We start from the raw sequence: 13,898 nt of genomic DNA, 5'->3' as shown, positions 1-13,898 counted from the left end.
GATCTCGGGTTCGTCAGCATCAAGGAGAAAAAAAAAAAAAAGAAAAAAAAAGAAAAAAAAGAAAAGAAAAAAAAAAAAAAGAAGGAAAAAGGTAAAAAAATAAAAGGAATCTTCGCTGTGCCGCGCTCCCCAAACGGGAAATGAAACTCTGTCACTCGAGTCTTGGGGCTAGAAGGGTAAAAAGCAGAGGGTGAGGAGAGAGCACGGCGGGATCTCACGGGCCCGGCTCTCCCTGCCTGTGAGGGATGGTTCCTTCCTGTCGGGATTGTTCCCTCCTGTCTTTGCCAGCTGGACGAGGAGAAAAGCTCTCCCCAGCCCACCGCGGGGGCCGGCAGCGCCCGGCCAGGAGCGGAGCCCATCCCGGGGCGGCCCAGGAAAACCGGCATCGGAAAGAGGAGCCAGATCTGGCAGCGTGTTTACGATGTAAAATTCCGATAAAACTCGCAGTGAAATGATTTCGAGCTCGGGTCCGGGCGGGAGGGGCTCGAATCGATTGGAAATGTCCTTTCCAGATGGGTGGCTGCCGGAGGAGCCGGCGGGAGGCTGGGTGGGGAAAGCTCCCCCGGGGATTGTGAAGCAGAAATCTCCGCTCCGAGCCAGCGCCAAGCCTGGGAGGCGCAAACACAGCGGAGCAGCTCCAAAATGAGGAGCAAAAGCGTGGAGAAACGGGGAGTAGCTCTGCGGGGGGAAGGGGAAAGGAGACGCCGGGGATAGGGACACGCAGCCCCGCGGAGCATCCCCGGCCCGGCTTCTCCCCCCGCTTCCACCTTCTCCTTCCACTCAATCCACATTATTATTAGCAGTATTTTATCCTAGGAAAAACAAACGTCTCCCTCCCTTCCCACCACACGCCGAGGGAGGGGGCGAAGGGGTGGCAGGCCCAGATAACAAAGCAGCTGGTGTGGAACGAAGTTGTAAGGAAATAATTGATATGTAATAAGGCTGAGTGAATCTATCCCAAAGAAAATATTGCGTAAGCGGTTATGATTAAACATGCCCGGGCGAAAGGCGCTCTCATAAAGGAGTAATGGAGCTAAGGAAACAAATGATCATTGGGAATGTTAAACACAGAGGGGCATTTCATCACACAAACATAAATTCAGCTTGAAAGAGACTTAACGGGGAAAAAAAAAAAAAAAAAGAAGAAGAAGAAAGCCCCCTCCCCCCGCCCCGTTACCCTCAGGTTTTGCGACGGACGCTGTTTGAAGATGCTGGAAGTGCGGGAGGGGGAGAGAGGGAGCTTGGAGATCCCGCTGGAGGAGAAGGACCCGATCCTGCCTCCTGGGTTTAGACCTGGAGCAGACCCGAGACTTCATCCACGCAGCCCCTCCGTTCCTCAGCCCTTCCTTTGGGTCATCCCCCACCCCCACAGCTGCCCCGGATCGGGGCCGGATCCTTCCTCCATCCCCCAGCTACCCCATTTTCCCCTCCTCACCACGGGATACCCCTGAGCAGGCAGCGTATTCCCTACCGAATTCTGGGACTTTCCCCATATTTATTAAAAAGCGAGAAAGAAAAAAAAAAAAAATTAAAAATTCAATATTACCCCAGAGAAACAAACAAACAAAAAAAAATTAAAAAAAAAATTAAAAAGAAAGAAAAGAAGAAAAAAACCCAAATTGCCAGAGCCTCGCTTCCTTTTCACAGCGCTCTCCCGTCCGGATCCATCCCGTTTGCAAAGCCAAGGAGCGCGGCCGCACGGTGGGAAAGTGGCTCAGTTTATTCAGTTTATTCCAGGGCCAAACCTCCACCCTTGGAGCTGGCGGCTTTACAGGCGGCAGCGTGCGCTTGGCTGGGCTGCAGGCACAGCCAGCCGGGCTCGCAAATTCGTCAGCACAGAAATAATTCCCTGTCCCGACTGCTTTTGGGGGAATTTTGGCTCAGGGGAAAGCAAGCGTAGCTCAGCTCCCACCTGGCTGCTACACCAGGAGCTGTACCGGCTTGTTACGAAGCGTTTTAACCTATTTAAATGATTGTTGTCGATTTTTTCCCCTCTTCCAAGCCCAGCCGAGGTGGGTGTTCGCACCCACGCGGGGCTGCAGGACCGGCCCTGCCCTTGCCCCACGTCCGAGATGGTTTTGGGGCTGCAGGAATTTGTTTTCGTTCGAATTAAATCCGGAGAAGGAGCGGGGTGGGGGAAAGGAGAGAGGCGGGAGATATTTGTATAACAACTTGAAATAATTTACCCGAAAAAAAGGAAATCTGGGCAAGAGTTTATCAGGCAGTTCCCTTTGCCAGCATGTTTAAAATGTATAAGTAATTTTAAAGTGTGTCTTCACTTAATATATTTTCCCCTTTCTCCTTCAGATGACAAGGAAGACCAGTGATTGCAAGATGTCTACAGATAGCGCCCTTTAAGAGTTTCCACATTGTATGGTTGGGGGGAAAAAATGTGTTTGCGGTTCCTCCGTCCCTGCCGACAACTTTCGTAGAGTCTGGGTTTACGGCCCCTATTGTTCGGGCTGAAGGGCGGATTTAAATTACACCGCTCCCCCCCAGCCAAAAGCGGGAGGAGAGAGAAATTCGGGAGTGTTTTAACGGGACAGAAAAAGATTTACTCTAAAAAGATGGGGTAAAAAAAAAAAAAATTCTCCCAAACTGCGTCCGAAGTGACTCCCCGTAAATCCGGGTTTAGTGGTGGGGCTGGCTTGGTTTTAATGAGATATTTTGGGGATATTAGAGAGAATCGTTGAAAGTTTCAGGGTTTTTTAAGGGGGAATAAAGCGGTTTGTAGGGAATATGAGCAAGGTATCCCTGATCTTGGAAGACGAGTGTTGCGAGAGGAAGGAGCTGCCTGGCCTCGGGCAAAACCCGGCTCCTGTTAGGCTCGGGATTAAGAACCAGCGATCGCTACCAAAATAGAGCCGCTCGTGAGAGAAATCACTGGAGAACAAAACCCAAACCCACAACTTTTTCTTTTTACCTCCCCTTTGGAAAAGGAGGCGAATTCCCTGTTTTCCACACAGAAAACATTTCTCTTTTCCTCTCTACCTAATTTAAGTCACGAATTTCTCTCTCCGTGCACTTGCTGGGACAAACCCAGCGGTGTTTTCAGCCAGGGAGAGCTCTGGCATTGAGATTCTGGAGAGTTTCCACACGATTTTCTCCATGCCGGAGATGTTTCATTTCTGATTTCCCCCTTAGCTTTTCACAAGGGGGTGCGGGCAGCGCCCTTCAACCGCCCTGAGCTCAAATCAAAGCTTTGAAGCAACCTGTAAAGCCAAAGGAGGAACGGGCCAGCTCATCCCTTCGGCTTCGTGACGAATTTTAACTGGGGAAATTGGCTGGGGCTGCTGCAGGACGGAGCAGCCTCGCAAAGACAAGGATGGAGAAGATTACCCTGGGCTGCAGGAAAATCTATTTTCTCAGGGCGGGCAGCAGCGGCAGGCAGGAATTTGCTTGGGCACAAGCACCTACAGCGGGATTGTGCAGGAGAAATCGAATTTCCGAGACATGCATTTACCCCTGGATTTCCCACAGCAGCAGCCCAAGCCCTGAAATCGAGAGCAAAACGGGGCTCTTGAACTGCCAAATATTTGGTTAATTTGGTTGAGTTTAGGCGCAAATACCATTCAGGATCCTAAATTCATTTTATCCTCACACTGGCGAATATAAGCCAGAAGTTACTCACGTTTTAGGTTTATTTAAAACCCCGTCCTAAAACCAGTCCCCCCCCCGCAAAACGGCGTGGCACTTGTTAACCTCGCTTTACAAACTCGATGTTGATTCTCCGGTCCCCGTCCTGCTCCAAATCACACAAGTGCAAACATTCTTTTTTTTTTTTCCCGGTGTAACGATTTACCTCGTTCCTACCACTGCTTTTTATTTTGTGAACCCCGGGAGATGAGCTGGAAGGAACCTTGAAGCTCTCGGGCAACGGGAAAATCATCAAAATACATTTTTTTTTTTTTTTTATGATGGACGATAATTAACAAATTGGTACAAAAAAAATAAGAAAAGAAAACAACTGCCCAAACCAACCCAAATATTTCGTTAATCCCCGTGTCCCCGAATTGTTTCTGGGGGTTGGGGGTGAATGGACCCCTGCCCCTGGCACCCTCACAAGATTTTTTGTCACCCAATGGACACACGGAGCCCCCGGGTGTGGTTCTGTGGTTTTTATTATGCAGGTATTTATTATGTAGGAGAGAAACAGAAATAGCTAAGAAATATTTACATATTTATATATATTTTAATATATTTTTATATATTTTATATATTTATATATTATTTATATATTTATATATTTATATATATTTTTATAAATTTATATATTTTTATATATTTATATATTTATATATTTATATATTTATATATTTATATATTTATATATTTATATATTTATATATTTATATATTTATATATTTATACTGAGCTGCTTCTTGGGCACGAGCAGCGGTGGCGATGCGGGGCAGATCCCCGGAAGGGCCGGAGGGGGTTCGGGGGCAGCTCTCCCAAGCCACGTGTGTTCCCATCCCGGCTCCCAGAGGGAATGGAGAGGGGACGGAGGGGGGATGGAGCGGGGATGGAGAGGGGATAGAACAGGGATGGAGCGGGGATAGAACAGGGATGGAGCGGGGATAGAACAGGGATGGAGCGGGGATGGAGCGGGGATAGAACAGAGATGGAGCGGGGATGGAGCGGGGATAGAACAGAGATGGAGCGGGGATGGAGCGGGGATAGAACAGAGATGGAGCGGGGATGGAGCGGGGATGGAGCGGGGATGGAGCGGGGATGGAGCGGGGATGGAGCGGGGATGGATGGAGCGGGGATGGAGCGGGGATAGAACAGGGATGGAGCGGGGATAGAACAGGGATGGAGCGGGGATAGAACAGGGATGGAGCGGGGATAGAACAGGGATGGAGCGGGGATGGAGAGGGAATGGAGAGGGAATGGAGAGGGAATGGAGCGGGGACGGAGCGGGGATGGAGCGGGGATAGAACAGGAATGGAGCGGGAATGGAGCGGAGATGGAGCGGGGATGGAGCAGGAATGGAGCGGGAATGGAGCGGGAATGGAGCGGGAATGGAGCGAGAATGGAGCAGGAAAGCCGCCGCCCCTCCACACCCGGGCTGGATCTCCCTGCTCGCCCCATCCCTCACAGCCCACGGCTGGGGAAGAGCCAGCCCCTCTTATTCCGTGCCAAGTTCCTAACTCACAGCGCCAAACAGAGCATTGCAAAACAAAACCAACCCCCAAAAAATAATAAATAAATAATAATTGGAAAAAAAAAAAATCAAACGCCAAAGCTTTGTGCCATCTCCAATGAGGGGCTGCTGGATCCCACCGACAGCTCAGCCAAGGGGAGGCGGAGAAAGGGGATGGGGTTTTCTTTGATGAATTCCTAAACAATCCCTATTATTAATTTTTTCAGCAACCAAGGGTGAATAAGGGCTCCAAATGGCAAGATTTGCTTTTCAAAGAGGAACATGAAAACAAAACACCTGTTCTACATTAGCCCTCTCTTGCTTCCACCTCCCCTGTAAATGAAATTATTTAAATAATGAAAATATATATATGAGAGAGAATAGGCATAGTGTTTTTCTCTCCTGACATACAGGATCAGAGCTGGCAAACCGGCTATCACTTCAGATGAATGCATTAATAATCAAGCCTTGAAGAAGCAACAGGGTGAGTTCTACCAGAGCATCTTTAGGCACATTCACACCCAAAACTTGACACCCAAACCTACCCCAAAATCTCCCCCCACAGGCTCCTCTGGTGGGGATGGACAGCAAGCCCAGAAGCAGCGGTCAAACACTCCTAGTCCGTGCTCCCTCATTTTCCTGCACCCACAGGTGGGGCCCTAAAACCTCCCTGCACCCACGGGTGGGCCCCAGCACCGCCCTGCTGTGGGATGTCAGGCTGTCCTCACACCCCGGGTACCCCTCACTGCCACCCCTACTGTCCCCTCACTGCCACCCCTACTGTCCCCTCACTGCTCCCCCCACTGACCCCTCACTGCCCACCCCGGGTACCCCTCACTGCCACCCCTACTGTCCCCTCACTGCCACCCCTACTGTCCCCTCACTGCTCCCCCCACTGACCCCTCACTGCTCCCCCCACTGTCCCCTCACTGCCACCCCTACTGTCCCCTCTCTGCCACCCCTACTGTCCCCCCACTGCCACCCCACTGTCCCCTCACTGCCACCCCTACCGTCCCCTCACTGCCACCCCACTGTCCCCTCACTGCCACCCCGCTGTCCCCTCACTGCCACCCCACTGTCCCCTCACTGCCATCCCACTGTCCCCCCACTGCCACCCCTACTGTCCCCTCACTGCCACCCCTACCGTCCCCTCACTGCCACCCCGCTGTCCCCTCACTGCCACCCCTACTGTCCCCTCAGTGCCACCCCGCTGTCCCCTCACTGCTCCCCCCGCTGTCCCCTCTCAGCTGTCCCGGCTGCCAGCCGCGGGGTGACCCGGCCGTGTCCCCGGGCAGGGCGGGCCGGGGGGCGCAGGGGAGCCCGTTTACCTTGGCGGGGCTGGGCAGAGCTGTCATGGATGCCGAGCGGCCCTGGCAGAGGCCTGGGCTGGCTCCCGGGCCTGTTTCCGCTCGGAACTGCGCGGGGACACTGCCCGGCCCGATAAGCTATCACAGAGCCGCGCTCAGCACCTCACTGCGAGCTCCCCGCCCGGCCTGGGCCAGCGGGGAGATGTCGAGGCATTTCTGGGAATAATCACATCACACAAGTGCTTACATTCCGCCTTCCTTTCTCTTTATCCCTACCACCGAGTTTGAAGTCACACCTTCTACCGGATTGTTTAAGGTCTCGGGGTTGCAGGGGGGTGGCTGGCAGGGAAGGGGGGAGCTGGTGGTTGTTAATCTCGAGGGTTCCTCCAGGCCAATAAAAGGAACGTGGTCAGAAATTTCTTCTTTTCCAAAGAAACCTCTCCTTCTCCCCCTCACCCCAAGCCCTAACCCTTCCTGTTTGTTTTTTTGCCTGGACTTCAGGGTCTGCAAAGAGCTCTGGGAAGTCCTGAAAGCTGCTCAAATTGAGCTTCAGAGTTACAAAAAAGACTTTGTTTGCCCCATATAGCCACGAAGGGGTCCCGGTATACACACACAGATTGTGGAAAATGCACCTGGAAAGGAGAATATATAAAAATATTTTATCCACGTGCACTGGGACAGGTTTCCCAAAATGCAACTGAAGGCCTTAAACCTGTAGCATCTAGAAGGTTTGATAAATGTGCTGATACGAAAATAATTGTCAGAAAACATCTGTGTGTGTGCATACAAATATTTCTTTAAATACCTGATGCACACAATTTACATATCCAGACATTGATCTTAATTAACTTGAGATCTTAAAAGCCTGAACTGTGGGACTTTGACTGGGAGATGAGTATTCCAGTGCTCCAGCAGCTCTGGAAATTCACATTTTCCACCAAAAAGCATCCATCAGAATTTCTTTCACTGGGCATTTTACTCTATTCCCCCTCGGCTCCCTGTCCAGGTTGCTGTGGCTTTGTGCCACCACCTGCTGAGCTCTGAGCTCACCTCATCGTCCCCTGCATTGGGATCTACTTGGGATTCTTAAAAATCAGCCTGATCCCCTCTGCTTGTGTCTCCTTCCAGGCACTGGGCTTGTCCAGCGAGCAGCAGCAGCAGACACAGAATGGTATCTATATTTCCTTGTTTTCCATGCCCTTTAAGATCCTGGGGTTTACTGCTTTACAAAAAGGGTAATTTGGGGACTGGTAATGAAGCACCCAGTGCTGATACACTTTGAAAAGCTAAAATCAAGCAGATGGAGACAAGTGATTTCTGCCTGAGGGCCACTGTCAGAGGGCAGACCTTTGGCAGTGCCCTTGATCCCGTTGTCACCTTTCCCATCCTTCATTTAGGTCCCTTTTTTCGTGCTGTAACCACCCTGTGACTGCCTCTTCTTCATGCAGCTCTTGTACCAAGCCAGCCCCTCCCTCCCAGAGCCACTCTGCTGTTTTCTAATAAATAACCAGAGCATGTGTGCACCATGCCTATGGCCACAAAAGCCCAGCCTTTGGCTGGGGTTTCTGGTTGTCACCTCGTGCCAGTAATAATAACAATAATAATAACAATAATAAGAACGTTGCCTTGTGGATTCAGACCTGCCAGAAAGGCACCAAGCCAAGTGTTACACTTGTGGGAGGTATCTTGCAGAGTACTCCAAGGATCTTTTGTTAGGTCTGGCCTTATTTAATATTTTCATTAATGACCCAGTAAATGGATTACACAGCCCATTAATAAAATTGGCAGATGCTACCCAGTTAAGGGAGCTCATGAAAGGCAAGAGAAGATTAAAAAGGGAAGGGAAAATGGCAAAGAAAAGCAGGAAGAAAGCACAGAGAAAGAGCCCAAAATTATTTGTGATGATGAAATTCAGGGAAAGGTGGCTGGAGGATTATTCAAAATCCAGATTCTTTAATTGTGGTTTTATCCACAATCCAGTAAAAATAAATTGTTAGTCCCAGAGAGAGATGGGGCAGAAGGTGAGGCTGGAGCTTGTGGGGAGGGGTGGCAGGAGGGCAGGGACCGCAGCGGGAGCACTGCTCACACACAGAGGTGGGGTATGGGGACGTGCACCCTCCTGCTGAGCAGTGCCAGAAAAACCCCAGAGGAAGACTGGAAAACAACAAAAAAACCTGCTTATTCTGAAAAGGGTAGGAGAAACCTTTAATTTTGAAGGTAGGGTTCAACAGCCAGTGCAGGGAAGCCCCCACATGTTTTGGGGTTTCCTGTGCTTCTGGAAGGTGTCATCAAATCGACCTGAATCAGTTAAAGTTTGGGAGTGATGCAGGAAATATCAGATCATAGTAAATAAGATAAATCAGATAATCTTGGAACTTGATGGCCCACTCTTCTCCCTCAGCTCTTCCAGGGGCATCTTGTGGAGCTCTGAAAATAACATCAGCCATGTGGGGTCTGTGGGGGGCTGCAGGCAGAGGAAAAGCACCTCATCAGAAACCTGGGATCCCACAGCTGAATCCCCTGGGTCCTTCTGAGCAGTGGCAGCTGGTGGGGACCTGCTGGGTGAACAAGGACCTGGCCCAGGAAAGAGGACAAGACACAACAAAATGTGGGCAAATTAAACAATAAGCAGGAAAATCCTCCCCACGAATTCTGCTGGCCTGAGAAGGGTGGAAGGTGTTGCAATTCTCTGCTGACCAGAGATTCAGAAAATGGTGAAAAAATCCCCTAACTGATCAGGTGTAAAGTGGAAATAGGGCAAAAAGAGGATGAAGAATAGGTGTTTCTACCTCCCTCACAGCCTGTAGGAATTTCAGGAGGTACAGAAGAGCAGTGTGGCCTTTCCAGTGGAGCAGCTCAGACACTGAACAAACACAGAGGGTTTGGGAGCCCCTCTGCCAGAACAGGCCTGGGGATTTAAATTGAGCCAGGGACATGACCACAAAGCACCAGATGTTCCACTGATGGAAATCAGAGTGGATCCAATGGCACCAGGAAAATTCTTACAACACAGGCTGGGCTGAGGGTTTGATGGATTAAATACTCCAAGGCTGTGGATTTGAGCGTGTGTCCTTCTTAGCAGTTTTACACAGATAAAATTCTCATGCCTAAAGCTTTTGCAGGTTATTGGGCAGAATTTTGGAGGATCTGTCATGCCAAGGATTGTAGCTTGACCCGAATTGTCACCCTTTTCCCTAAATAATTATGATACCACTACTTCCAAAGAGAAAGAAGGAATGAAACCCCCAGCACTGGCACCAGTTTACCACTGCATTACACCTGTTTGACATCACAAACCTACCTGCTCCGAAGAATCAAACCTCTATTCTACTCCTGCCCATTTCATTTAGACATGAATCCCTAAAATCCTGAGTATTCCAGCATTTTCTCTTTTCTTTCAGCACTTGCTGTTCACCTATTTGCTTTTTTTGCTTTCCACTGGGTCACCACTACAAAAATCTTGGCCAAATTATGTGAAGCCATGAATATGATTATGGCCTGCTAATGTAAACAGGCAGGAAGGGGTAAAATAGGTTGGTTTTGTGTGTGTGAGAGAGAGAGAAAGAGAGAGAGGGAGAGAGAGAGAAGGATCCAGATCCAGTTTATAAACATCCATCTCCAGTAATGAGTCCTCTAGGAAGAAATGAAAAATAGCCCAGGCCTGGTAAAGTCAATTAAGTTGCTTTTAAATAAGAGGTTACCCAGAGAGGCCAAGAGTTAACATGTAAAGGCTTATTGCCAGTGCTGTAAAAAATAAAAGGAGGCTTGAATATTTGAAGACATTTGGTTGCTATTATAAACAAGTGGATCTAATAGTGTGGGTACATTCATAGACTAACTGTAGAAGTTGGGCATCTTACAAGGACACATTGAAAGGAAAAAACTCCAAGGTCCCCTGGCTAAATAATTCCAAATGGGTCATTATAAAACCACTGATACAACACGTGTGGTTGGGACCCAGGGCATTTATAAGGAAAGCTTTTCAAACCCTCCAATAATGAGCAGCTAACAACAAGAGCACAGCCAAAGGTGTGTGTAATCTGCAGGGAACACATGGCAAAGCTTTACCCTGCAAATTCTTCTAATGGCCTGGAGAGCAGATGGCCCTGACACCACCTCCAGCCCTTTGGAAAACTCGACTGAGGTTTATCCCAGTGTTGGGATTTGGAATTGGAAAAGAGAGGCTAGTGACAGCACCTTCCAGGGAGGGAAGGGCTGTACTTAAAGAGATGAGAAAAGAATTTAAAGACAAAAGGAGAACAAAAAATGCTCCTCTTTTCTGCTCTAAAGCCCAGATTTTCCTCCTTGGGCCAAAACTCCATTTTTACGGATGGAACACTGGGCCAGACCTGTAATTCCTGCAAAGACAACCTGGAGGAGGCACCCGCACACCAAAGTCAGCTTCTCACAGAGGCCAGTGCTGACCCACACAGAGGAGCTTCCCAAGGTATCCCAGGCTGTCAGCTCTTGCCTTTGGAAGCAGTGGAAATGCTGCTCTCTGCTCCTGCTCCTCAGGAACCATTTCCAGAGCATCCCAAGGTGTGTAACACCCATCCGCTCCCACAGAGCTGTGCCCACAAACGCTGCTTTTCCAAAGGAAAGACTTTGTCTGGACTTGACAGAGCCACAGCATCCCTCCCTAAAGGCAGACCCAAAACGTGGATCTGAAGTTCTGACCACCACAGACCCTTCCTGCCACAGCCCAGAGCTGGCCCCTGATCCGAACCCTTCACCCCCTCTCATCATACATTTAAATATCTGAGCCTCTTTTCACACCCGTCTTTGGACCACACAATTAGAGAGAGTAGATATAAAAGTGAGGCCCAAGGAAACATGAAGGACCACGTTTTATGATCCTGAAGAGGCAGAATGGCTCTCAGTGAGGAAGATTTTAGGAGCATTCATATAAATTTGAGTTAAATATTAAGCTGCTCCCGCCTATCCAACGGCAGCAGTATGGCTCTGCCCCTGTCAGACCCAGAGGTGAGGCTCAAATGTGAATTCCCAGGAGTCACAGCATCCCCACACAGGATCCAGGATCAGAATTCCTCATTTTGAAATGAAATTTTGAATAACGTATCCCTCAGCGTGGATCCCTGAGTTGCTGCTCCGGCTCCAGAGCGCGGCACTGATTTCCCATGGGTTCAGCAAGCAGCAGGACACTGGGATCAAGGAGTTTCCCGAGCCTCCTGCCCGCCTCCCTCACTCCCTGTCAGCTGCAGGGGAGCAGGAGAGCAGCAGGCACAGGGTCAGGCGAATTAACGTCACCAGAAAGGAAGCAGGGTCAGAGGTAAGCGGCATTTCCCCGCATCCACCGCAGGCTCAGAGCGTGGATGGGGACAATTAACTCAGCAGTTTGATGAGGAGACTCCTCAGCCTCCTTTCCCCTCAAAGGGAGGGGGATTCCAGCTGGAATCATTGCTCCACAACAGCACCCACATGAAGGACCATCCAGGGAAGCCTGTGCAGAGCCCTGGGAGTCCGAGAGCAGAGCTGGCTCCTGTCCTGGCTGCTCTCTGGAGTGTGGGGTGGCAGAGGAGGAGGCAGGAGTGCAAATCTGCCTTTATTTGTTTAAGCCAGCAATAAATTAATGCTGCAAATCTGCCAGGCTGACCCTGTGGTTTCAGGGAGATTTTTCTGGCTTTCTGGTCTGGGGTATTATACACACAGGTTTCCTTTCTAGCCCTTGATAAACACTTCTGACCAACTACTCAGGAGGAACAGGGTGGGAGAAACATTCCCAAATCCCAGTGTGAAAACCCCGAAGCTTGCCCTCTCCTGTAAGCAGTGTCACCAGAGTCCTGCACCTGGCTCCCAGGTGGGGGACAAGCTCTCCCAGACATGGCTCCTGTGTTCTGGGGGGGTCACCTGCCAGTCAGCAGCAGGGAGGGTCACCCTGGGTGGCAGCAAGTCCACCCCAGGGAATCCCTGGAATTATTCATAAACTTGTCCCCGTGCTGTCAAAGGGGAGAGCAGTGAGAGCCTGGAGCCAGTGGAGAGAAGGGAAGGGGAGCCTGGAGACAGCGGGGTGAAAGAGCCTGGGGAGATGCCAGAAAAGAATGTCCATAAGATCCCTAAAATCTGGGTCCAGAAATTGCCCAGAGCCCCACTGCTATCCTCCAGAGACCTCAACAGTGCCTCAAGCCAGCAGGAACAGCTGGAACATGGTTTGGGCAGTGCTCTGCATCCAAAGCTGTGGTGAAGGGGTCCACCCTGGAGCAAACTCAGGGAATAAGGAACTAAATAAACCCTTCTTGAATCTATTTGGTAGGTGAAAATCATTCTGGTTTTGAGATGTGCTCAGTGTTACAGGGTAGAGATCATAAATTTGGGGTTATTCCCAAAGGTGCCAGCTTGGTGCTCAGCCTGTTTCCCTAAGGGAAGGGGATTATTCCTGTATGCCTGGACCTGCCTCCATCAACTGATTTATTTCTCATCTCCATTCTCAGTTCTGGGGTGTCTGGTCCCATTTCCATCCTGTTTAGCAGCCTGCTGTCACTCCTGGAAACAGAATTCCTGTGCCACATGGACTGAGAAGTCAGTGCCCTCAGAGAGACACTGAGCATCATCAGAAAAGCTGCACACACAGCAACAAACGCTGGACTAGACACAAGAAAATTCGTCTCATGAATGATTGCAGAGGGCAGAGGGCTGGCACACAACCCAGCAGGTGCCTTGGCAGCCTCACAGTCAAGGAGCTGTCCCTCCATGCCAGCAACAAAGCAAGCCCAGGGAGATTCTTCACCAGCTCCTTCTCCTCCCTTTTCCCATGGCACAGGCAGCCCAGCCTCTGGCACAGCTGGGAATTCTTCTGTTCTGCAGCACTGAAAATGTTCAGTGTGGCTGTGCTGATCTCAGGTGAGATCCACCACACTGTAAAACTCCCTACGTGCACCTCATCCCTTCTTTCCACACACACAGAGTCTCTCCTAAATCCCCCTTGTAAAATCCCAGAGCAGGAAAGAGAAGAGAGAAATGTGTGACTGAGTTACAATTGGGCTGCTGGGTCGGGCTAAGTCAGGTACCACAGCTGGAAAGAGATGGATGGTCTTGTAAATCCTTGGAATTTTGAGGACAGCAAGCCTCTGCTGGATTTCACCCAAACCTCATGGCTGGGAAGCCCTACGTGGGTAGGAGGAAGGACCAGGAATGTATCTGAGCACGTGTGAGCACCATCCCTGAGCTGTCACGCTCAGGTGGTGCACAGGGACATCGACTGCTCAGCCTTAGGGCCAGGCTGGCTCTTAAAACCCCTTTTCTGAGCCTTGTCTTTCCCTTCTACAAAAGGAACACCACGACTGTTCACAGAGGGGGGAGGAAAAACCCCTCTTGTATCAGCCAGGAGACAAAATCCACTTAGTATCACATCAAGAAAAGGAAAAGTGCCCCTAGAGGGAGATCAGTCAGCAAGGGGTTGTCCCTGTGCTCCAGCTTCGATTAGATCC

The 13,898-nt window shown here is 50.1% G+C and overlaps 1 protein-coding gene across 4 annotated transcripts in view; it reads right to left on the bottom strand.

The window, feature by feature from the left end:
• Positions 1-13,898, bottom strand: part of TBX5 (T-box transcription factor 5) — a 97,395-nt gene that overhangs the window by 60,761 nt on the left and 22,736 nt on the right. The window contains exon 1 of one of the 4 annotated variants that reach the window (XM_086855464.1): positions 6,475-6,739. The exons of 2 other annotated variants lie outside the window; for them this stretch is intronic. The gene's annotated coding sequence lies outside the window, so the exon portion shown is untranslated. Of the gene's footprint in view, positions 1-6,474; positions 6,740-13,898 lie in introns of those variants that run through there. One more of the 4 variants, XM_086855465.1, reaches the window with a different exon arrangement.

This window comes from Cyanistes caeruleus, chromosome 18 (assembly GCF_971803275.1).
Source record: "Cyanistes caeruleus chromosome 18, bCyaCae1.hap1.1, whole genome shotgun sequence".
Classification (NCBI taxonomy): domain Eukaryota; kingdom Metazoa; phylum Chordata; class Aves; order Passeriformes; family Paridae; genus Cyanistes; species Cyanistes caeruleus.
The sequence above is the reverse complement of the archived record's forward strand: the minus strand, read 5'-3'. Positions and strand labels throughout refer to the sequence as shown.